Genomic DNA, 9,111 nt, shown 5'->3' with positions numbered 1-9,111 from the left:
TACATCATGTTCACACATAAGCGTCTGGCCATAAGTGACCAAGCGGTTTGGGCAGAACATAGTTTTAATACACACTTGCAAGACGTAACATTATACATCAGATATGATGATGAAAGCAAATTAAAATGGTTCCCAGTTACGGGAAGTAATAATAACCTTGCTTTGGCTGGCTGGGAGATTACCTTGGAGTCTCTTAAAGAGACACACACACATTACATAGCTGGTCACAGTGAACCAGTCAAGCTGTAAAATGATCAAATGATATCTCAACACAGATCTAGAATGACATGATACTATATCCCACCACAATAAAGACTTTTTCAAAAGTCCAGTTTGATCTTAATCTTTAATCTTTTCAAGTGAACATACGGGTGTAAAGACACGATGGCAGTAAAGTCGTCCTGAAGTCGTCATATCGAAGGGTCACGAGCCGTCGCTCTTTGGAAGGAAAACGCGGAAACTATCTAAAAACACCTCATCAAGGGCGACGTTCTCTTTGATTCACGTGGGAGCCGGGAGCCACCCCACCCCACCACCACCACCCCCCCACCTCCACCTCCACCTCGGATTGTCATCTCTCATTTTACTGTCATTACACCCCCCCCCCCCCCCCCCCCCACCTCCAACACCCCCATGTATTTTCTCTTTGTTATCATGTGCTTTAAGAAGTATCCACGGCCAAGGGGACGGGGGGGGGGGGGGGGGGGGTCGACATGTCGTCTCGCTGGAGAATTCACCTCCCTAACCCTAGACACCAGCACCCCTGCTATCTTGTCCCCGCTCCGCCCCCTCTCAGATTACACACACACACACACACACACACACACACACACACACACACACACACCACACACACACACACACACACACGCACACACGCACACACACACACAGACACACACACACATACACACGCGCACACACACACGCCATAACTCCATTGTTGTATTGTTTAGTCCCCAGTCGAGGGGCGGGAGGAAGGGACCGAGCGCGGGGGGGGGGGGGGGCACACCAGTTGGTGTTGCTATCTCCAGGCGGGAGAGGAGGTGGGAGGTCGATGGGTGGAGGTCGGCTGACCCCCCCCCCCACATCGAGGGCATTTGGCTAATCCCCCTTGGTCTGGGTGAAATGAGGACAGACGCTCCCCCCCCCCATAACAGGGGGTCTGAGGATCTGGCCTGCGTGCCCGTCCCCCTCCCACCCGTCCCCCAGGCTCGGACGTCTTTGGGATTACCCCTGGGTACGGCGCGGGGATAATTGGTCTGTCGCTTCACAAAGGCGTTTAGTTTCAATGTCATTATGACGGTGAAGAGGACAGGCTGACGGCCGCCGCCGTTGTTGTTGTTGTTGTTGTTGTTGTTGTTGTCTTTCCTGGGGAAGGTCAGGGCACACTGTGTTCTAATGTGTTCTTCTGGTGCAGGGTGATGAATTCAAAATGGGGGACCCTGACGTAAACAAGACCAAAGTTCTTTCTCTGCTCTGCATCCCCTTAGGCTGGTAAAGATATGCCTCCTAAAATGTCTAAACGGAAGTACAGGAAGTACAGGCTACAGGCTTTCCGGTTTCGACAAAACAATTATAGAAACGTGTGTGAAGTGCACAATATTTCCTCGTTTTAAGCCACTGCAGCGGCTTTGCCTGAAGAATTTACTACATGACCGGAACGTTTCTATAGCTTATTGTTTGCCGACAGGATTCGGGAAAAGTTTGGTCCGTTCGGAGGCAGCTTCCAGGGGAAGTACATATACCGGGAATTCTACCCCATAGACCAGGGGTTCCCAAACGTTTTCAGCTCGAGACCCAAAAGAGAAATTTGGTGTTTCCCCGGGACCCAAACTTACAACAATACATCATGAATTGCCATAACATACATTTATAACTACTGATAAAGAACACAACAAACCATGAATTTCAAAGGTATATGAAATGTATTTATTTAATTATACAAGTACATCACAGCAATAATCAGACTGTAATGTTAAGTTGCTCACCACCTCATGACTATGTACATACAATTTTGTAACACTTTTAAATGAACAAACATGTTCTACTCTCCTTTCTATTTCTCACCCCTTTTTCAACTCTCCATTTCTTACCCCCCCCCCCCCCCCTCAGTCCCTCAACCTTAAACCCCAACATTGAGCAACATTCTGATTAATTTGTACTGACTTATTTTTAAATTCTACTGACCTGACATCATGTTAGAAGGGGTATAATATTTCATCTATGGCACAATGAAATCTAATGAGAGGTATGTGGCTGGTTGAAGTTGAAGTGCTATTCTGAGGTCATGCTGAGCATTTAGTCTGTTTCTGTATTTGTTTTTTAGGTATGCTAGAGTAGAAAACCCAGATTCACATAAGTATGCCAAACTGAATCAACACATCTACAGCTAAAAAAAAAAATCATTTTTTTTTTACTTTTTATTGGCGACCCAATAAAAACGGGTCCGCGACCCAGAGTTTGGGAAACGGTGCCATAGACACTTTTCGGCCGTAGTTCTTTACCAGGCTTTATCTCACGGAGGAGATAAAACTGGGAACGAGGTTAGCATTCCCTTAACAATTGTGTGTATTGAGCCGTACTGTATTGTACCCATTCTGCAATCTGTTAATAAAGTTTTCAATCAATCAATCAATCAGGGTGAGGGTCACGTACAGTGGGCTCGACACACAAGAGAGCTCCGTACAAACACATGGAGTGGTTTAGCCGTCTTCCCCAGAGAACACCAGCTGAGCGGAAGCCATTATGCAAAGAGACCCCATGTGACTGGTGTAAACAATGTGCACATTCAGATTAGATTAGATTAGGTTTAAATGTATGGTCATCATGATACAGCACAAGTACAGTTACAACGAAAAGAAGTTTGGCATCCAACCAGAGTGCAAATGTAGCAGTAAAGTGCAACAGTAATATACAATGTACAGGTGATTAAACTGGGTATAAAGTATATAAATGAGTACTACTGAGTAATAGTGCTAATCAGATGTATGTACAGAGTTGTGGTATTAATATGTACAGTGATACAGGTATAAAGACACTGTGGTAGTAAGTCATACTGGCCAGCAGTGTAACTAGTAAGAGTAGGTAAGAGATGTACAGATATAGTATCTACAGATATGTAAAAAGGATTATATGCATGTATATTCAGACATATGTGGATATATATATGTCTATGGTAAATATGAATATATAAATATATCTCTATATATATGATGATCATATATGGGTAGACTGTAGTTTGAGGTGCAATAGTAATATACAATGTACAGATTAGATTCAGAATGTATCGTCATCATACAGAACCAGTACAGTACAACGAAAAGAGGTTTGTGCAAATGCAGGAGATTAAATTGTGTATAAAATACATAAATGAGTACTACTGAGTGTAGTGCTAATCACAGAGTTGTAGTATTAATATGTACAGAGTTGTGTAGTACACTGCTTCGACAAGCAGTGTGAGCGTGTTACTGTCGTGCGTGTTGTAAGTATAGCGTATAATCGCAGACGTCCAAATTCAACAGGTTGGGGGGGAGGGGGGGGGATTTAATAACATGGCCACAGATTGTTCGCAAACCCTCTCATCACAAGGCCCATCAGAGGGGGCGGGACTTCCTGCGAGAGGTCCATGTGTGGTGCGGGAACGCAGCGTCGGAGGGGGCGGGACTTCCTGCGAGAGGTCCACCACGTGTGGTGCGGGAACGCAGCGTCGGAGGGGGCGGGACTTCCTGCGAGAGGCTTCATAGGAACCCGTCAACGCAGACACCTTTTGAAGTCTAATGATGACTCTAATACTGGCCTTCAGCTCTGACACACACACTGTATATTGCATTACAACAGACACGACGGTCTCTCGTTTTCACACCCTGCCAGAAAGTGAAGGTGAATTAATGACCTCACGGAACATGCTTTGATGCTGTGGTTCTGTTTATCAGAGTGTGAAATACCCCCAGCCCCCCCCCCACCTAGATAGTAGCTCAGTGTTACCCTGACCTCCTCCACAGAGTCAATACACAACACAGGATTTCATGAATGCAAGGCAATGGACTGTAGGCTATACACACAGACTTAGTACACGCATCGTCAAGGCTAACGGCGTCACCGTACGCGATAAGGTCACTCAAGCAACTCTCTTTCTCTCTGTCTCTCTGTCTCTCTCTCTCAATTCAATTCCAATTAAATCAATTCAATGGGGCTTTATTGACCCGAGGAAACATATGTTTACATTGCCAAAGCCAGTGTTAAAACAATCAAAACAACAATCTCTCTCTCTCTCAATTAAATTTAATTCAAAGGGGCTTTATTGACGTGAGGAAACATATATGTTTACATTGCCAAAGCCAGCGTTAAGCGTTATAAAACAATCAAACAGACATCAGTACAGTACAGATAGTGCAGGAATATTTGTGTCTTTTATGGCAGTTGTATTCCACTGGATGTGGATCTCTCTCCTCTCTCTCTCCTCTCTCTCTCTCTCTCTCTCTCTCTCTCTCTCTCTCTCTCTCTCTCTCCTCTCTCTCTCTCTCCTCTCTCTCTCTCTCTCTCTCTCTCTCTCTCTCTCTCTCTCTCTCCCAGTTCAACATCACCAAGGCTAACGGGCAGCATCATCGATAAGGCCGCTCGTGAAGCAACGACGCCCCGCAACAGAATCCACACCACGGGTAACTCTGTGAATAAATGGACTGTGTTTATATAACAGTTTTTATCCAAAGCGCTTTACAACTTATGCCTCACATTCACCCACTCACTCACCCACCCATACACACCGACGGCGGAGGCGACCATGCAAGGTGCCAACCTGCTCTCATCTGGAGCAGTTAGGGGTTAAGTGTCTTGCTCAAGGACACATCGACACGCTGCTGGGAGGAGCGGGAATCGAACCACTGTCTAACCCTAACCTTCCGGTTACCAGGCGACCGCTCTACCTCCTGAGCCACGGTCTAACACTAACCCTTCTGATTACCAGACGACCACTCTACCTCCTGAACCACTGTCTAACACTAACCTTCTGATTACCAGACGACCGCTCTACCTCCTGAACCACTGTCTAACACTAACCTTCTGATTACCAGACGACCGCTCTACCTCCTGAACCACTGTCTAACACTAACCTTCTGATTACCAGACGACCGCTCTACCTCCTGAGACACTGTCTAACCCTAACCTTCAGATTACCAGACGACCTGCTCTACCTCCTGAGCCACTGTCTAACCCTAACCTTCAGATTACCAGACGACCTGCTCTACCTCCTGAGCCACTGTCTAACCCTAACCTTCTGATTACCAGACGACCTGCTCTACCTCCTGAGCCACTGTCTAACCCTAACCTTCTGATTACCAGACGACCGCTCTACCTCCTGAGCCACTGTCTAACCCTAACCTTCTGATTACCAGAACGACCTGCTCTACCTCCTGAGCCACTGTCTAACCCTAACCTTCTGATTACCAGACGACCGCTCTACCTCCTGAGCCACTGTCTAACCCTGATTGCTGAGGCATGGCTGGCATCAAACTGTCTTTGTCTCAATGACAGTAAAACAGAGGTCATGGTGTTTGGTCCCAGCAATGGTCATGTGCCTCCTCCTGGTGACTTGGGCCATCTTGGGCTTTTTGTGAAGCCAACAGTCACCAACCTAGGGGTACAATTCGATTGTGACCTAAAGCTGACAAGCAGATCAATACTGTGGTGGGAAGGAGCTTTTTCCAACTTAGGAGGCTGTCCAAGGTCAAACCTTTTTTATCCCGTTCCGTTTTTGAAACGGTTATCCATGCTTTTATGACCTCTCGCCTTGATTACTGTAATGCCCTGTACGTGGGCGTCAGTCAGGCCTCCCTCTCTCGTTTGCAGTTGGTGCAAAACGCTGCTGCCCGTCTGCTGACGGGAACACGAAAGCGGGAGCACATTTCCCCTGTGCTGGCTGCCCTCCACTGGCTTCCTGTGCGTTTTAGGATTGATTTTAAGGTTTTACTGTTTGTTTTTAAATGTTTGAACGGCTTGGCACCGGGTTACCTCTCAGACCTGCTGGAACCCTATGTTCCTCCAAGGTCCCTCAGGTCCTCTGACCAGCTCCTCTTGGCCGCTCCAAACTCCAGGCTGAAGCTTAGGGGGGACCGTGCTTTTGCAGTGGCAGCCCCAAAGCTCTGGAATGAGCTGCCACTGCATGTTAGGCAGGCCCCCACTCTGCAGGTGTTTAAATCACGCCTCAAAACACACTTATTTGCTCTGGCTTTTGTTTTTTAAACCGTTTTTGAGAGACTGGCCTTTTTTATGTGACACATTGTACTGTTTTATTATGTGTTTTTATTAAATTTTTATGTTTTATGTTTTATCCTATGTTTGTGGACTTGTACAGCACTTTGGTCAACTTTGTTGTTTTAAATGTGCTATATAAATAAAGTGGATTGGATTGGATTGGATTGATTACCAGACGACCTGCTCTACCTCCTGAGCCACTGTCTAAGGCGCCGGTTACACCTTTCGTTTCATTTTCGTTTCATTGTCAGATGAGTTTCGCCGCAACGTAGCAGCCTCGAGTCACACTTTCGTTTTTGTCACCTGAGCACAGTGATGTAGTACACTGCCAAAGCAGTAGGTGGCAGTAGGTGGCGAACATGAAGGCAATTTCAACCAATCAGAACTTGAATGTGCCAATACACTTCCTGCAAAACTTGCAAAAGAAAATGTCAACAAGGCGGGGCCACCATCTTTTGCCTATTTACCCAATGCAGCTATTCTTTTTCAGCAAAGTCTAATAAAAGTGCAATAAACAAAACAGATACATTCACTGTGTGTTCTGCCTGTCATTTGTTGATGAAACAAAACTAACATCAACACAAGTGACCACCAAGAGCGGATACTGTAGTTTAGTCTAAAAAAAGATCGGTAGCTACATTGTTAGCTGCATGCTAACGTCAATGGAATTTGCCATTATAACAGTATAGCATTGTGGCTAGAAGCTAACGTTAGCTCACGCTAGTTAGCCAGCACCAAACTGATGATATCGGGAGCTATCAGTAGTTAGATAACATTAGAGCAGTGGAGGTTTCTCTATGACGACACGTGAAACACAAATTCACTCATAATTCATAATTATTATTAATTTACATATACCTATATATATATAAAAAAAAAAAACTATATATATATATATTTTTTTAAATTATTATTTTTTTTTTTTTTATTATAAATGTTTTCCTCTGTAAAAAAAATGCCAGTGAATTTTTTTTTCTTCAAAAATGGCCAAAATTGACAGCTCTGAGCAGGCCTGCACTGCAGTATTGCCTGCAGTAATTATTCGTGAAGAAAACTTCACAGGTGTGACCCATTGTTAAATAAATAATAAATAACAGCGAATCAAAATAGGCTATTAACTTCATCTAAGAACGGTCTGTGCAGTTAAACTCTTGCCATTGAATGGAGGATTGATTGATTGACAGCCCTTGACATCCAATACACGGAGGTTGAATATGATTGGCAGCCTTGCAAATCCAATCAGAGATTTCTGCATTGCAAAGTCAAAATGGGTCCAGCTGCATGTGAGGAGGATAGGTTTAGCTCGGGCCAATCTCAAGTTTCTCAAGTTTCTTTATTAGTTGTCATACAGAAGTACAGAATACTTTTATACAAAATGTAACATAAAGAAGCATTTTGTATAAAAGTATTCTGTACTTCTGTATGACAACTAATAAAGAAACTTGAGAAACTTGAGATTGGCCCGAGCTAAACCTATCCTCCTCACATGCAGCTGGACCCATTTTGACTATGTGAAAGTTGAGACTATGAGAAAGTTGTTGTTTAGTAGGTAGTAAGCTGTACAGCTATAACAAGTCAGGCTAAATTAAACTTTGCGCCAACATTAGGACCGAAGTAGAAACCAGCAACTGAGCAACATGAAGAAGTGGATTTATGCATCTGGATCAGAAAAAAACGTTGTGGATGAAAAAGTAAGTACTGTAGGCTACAGTGCTTGTATGCTAACAGTAGCTAGGCAGCTTAGCCTACATCACAATGATAATCACCAAGCTAACTTACTGTACACACTGTAGGGCTGGGCAATTAATTGAAACAGAATCGCGATATCGATTCATAGACCTATGCAATCTAATTTCTAAGTTATGACTATTTTCTTTTATTACAATTTTTTTTTTTTTTTTTTTTTTTTATTATTATTTTATCTGGGTTGAACATGATTTGTGGAACTCCCTCTGGTGTTGTGGTCGTGGTATTCACTGACCTTTAGGAAGTATTTCGACATGCACATGGGTATCTTAGTGGTGTAGTGTATCTTGTAGACCAGGCCCATTGCAAGTTGCTGTACTCCGTCGTCTACTCTAAGCCATCCTAGGTTGTCAAAGTGGACAGGGGTGAGGTGGGTTTTAGGAGTAAGGTCAAGCAGTAGTCTGACCAGTTTGTTTTGTGATGTTTGTAATCTTGTTTTTAGTGCCTTTGAGGTGCTTTGGTACCATGAGGTGCAAGCATAGTCGTAGTACCCTTGAATGAGTGCTCCTGTTAGAGTCTTCAAGGTATTCTTGTTTACCAGAGAGGAGATCCGGTACAGGAATCTAGTTCGTTGGTTGACTTAGTTTTATTACATTGGATCCCATTTTGTCACAGGAAAGATTTGCCTCTATAGGATGGAACCCAGGTAGGTAATTTCATCTTTCCTTTTAAGATAAGATAAGATATTCCTTTATTGATCCCCTTGGGGAAATTCAGGCATCATAGCAGCATGGGGGAAGGGGGGGGGTACAGGTAGTGAAAACTACACAAGCAGTGTAAACAAATAGGTCAATATAATTTACTATCTAACTAACTGAAATATACATTATTCATTATTCACAGTATCACAGTATCCACATAAGGTGCAGTATGCATAAGGTAGTGTTATTGTCCTACTTGGGTTCCTATTAGTTCTAGGTCGATGTCTGGCAGCAGTCGCTGCCCACTGTTGTGGAGCCTGATGGCCACTGGTATGAAGGACTGTCCGAGGCGGTTAGTTGAGTGTCGGGGGGGTATGAGTCTGTGGCTTCCTTGTCACCTTCACCTAATATGTTTTGATCTGGTCAGGTGCGCTGTCACCTAAAATGTTTTGATCTGATCAGGTGCGCTGTC

The sequence above is a fragment of the Notolepis coatsorum genome (assembly GCF_963971535.1).
Source record: "Notolepis coatsorum genome assembly, chromosome: 6".
In the NCBI taxonomy this organism is placed as follows: Eukaryota; Metazoa; Chordata; class Actinopteri; order Aulopiformes; family Paralepididae; genus Notolepis; species Notolepis coatsorum.
This window is presented reverse-complemented; position numbering follows the sequence as displayed.